Here is a 1299-nt window from a genome sequence, read left to right as displayed (position 1 = left end):
ACAGGGGCTTCTTTGAACAACACCAGTGGCAAAGACCTATATCTAATTAAGTTTGCTTCCTGGCAGAGTTTACAGATTCTTGTTCTTATGGCTCTGTTTATGTACTTTATTTTGTTCAAGTTGTTTTTTTTTTTTTAAATTGAATGGTAACTATGTACATTAATGAATCTCTGGGGTTGTTCAAGTTTTTAGGCCTGTAAGTTATATATAGTTTTCAGGTGATATCCAAAACTTTAGCTATTATTTGCATTATTTCTGTCATGAAAGCTAGCCCATTGTCAAATTTAAACCAGAGTGACCACTTAAACTTTGGGATGATTTCTCTGGGCAACACTTAGACACAGCAGATGATATTGAATATTGCACAAATTTTTCCAGTATAGCCAACAGGTGACCTTTGTTGAGTTTTAAGGCTTTACGGTAAATATAATTACTGTATATAATTCTGTATTTTTTTCTTAGTCCCATTTAACAGATCCATTTAGTAAGACAATTATGTCTAATTTTATCAGCAAGGCTGAGAGATAATACAGGTGAGCTATAGTCTCTTTTTTTCTTGAACTATTTTTCTCTCTCCCACTCCCTTTCACTAAAGACAAATTATAGCAGAACTAACTTAATTGTCAAAATAAACTGTACTTTCAGTATACTGAGTTTGATTATTTGTATAAAGTGCAATAAGAATAATTAATTATTAGCCATTTAGGCTCTCCTTTAAAATTGGCTTTGCTGGAATTTTTTATAAGGAATCTCAGGTTAAAAAATTGAAAGCCTTTTATGAGCCCAGATTTTATCCGTGCCACTAGATACTTATATGCATTGGGTAAATTCCACTTCTCTTGAGGTTCCCAAGCATGTTTCGATTCCCAGAACTGTAAGAAAGAGACCTTCACTACTTATCACAGATCAGGAAATGTTACTAATGGGTATCTGGCCAGTTTTTTCACAGGGCTTTTCATTGGCCTTATAAAGTTCATCTTAACTCCTTAATGCAGTCTGGATATCTCTGGAAATGCTGTTTCATCCAAAACCTTGGTAAAATAACTGGTGGGTTTTTTTTTTAATATTCTATAAAACAAAACAGATTCTTATTGAACTTATGCAAATAACTGTATTATCAGAAATTAAGTATACTTACAAATGGCCTTTAAATTTCAGAGAAATAAAGGAGAGAGGAAAATTCATGTTTTATATTCTGCTTATAAGTACATATATTGGCTCAGAGCCTGTGGCTCAAGTGGCTAAGGTGCCAGCCACATACACCTAAGGTGGTGGGTTCGAATCCCCAGCCCGGGCCCT

The sequence above is a fragment of the Otolemur garnettii genome, unplaced genomic scaffold (assembly GCF_000181295.1).
Source record: "Otolemur garnettii isolate 467f Iridium unplaced genomic scaffold, OtoGar3 scaffold00199, whole genome shotgun sequence".
NCBI lineage: Eukaryota > Metazoa > Chordata > Mammalia > Primates > Galagidae > Otolemur > Otolemur garnettii.
This window is presented reverse-complemented; position numbering follows the sequence as displayed.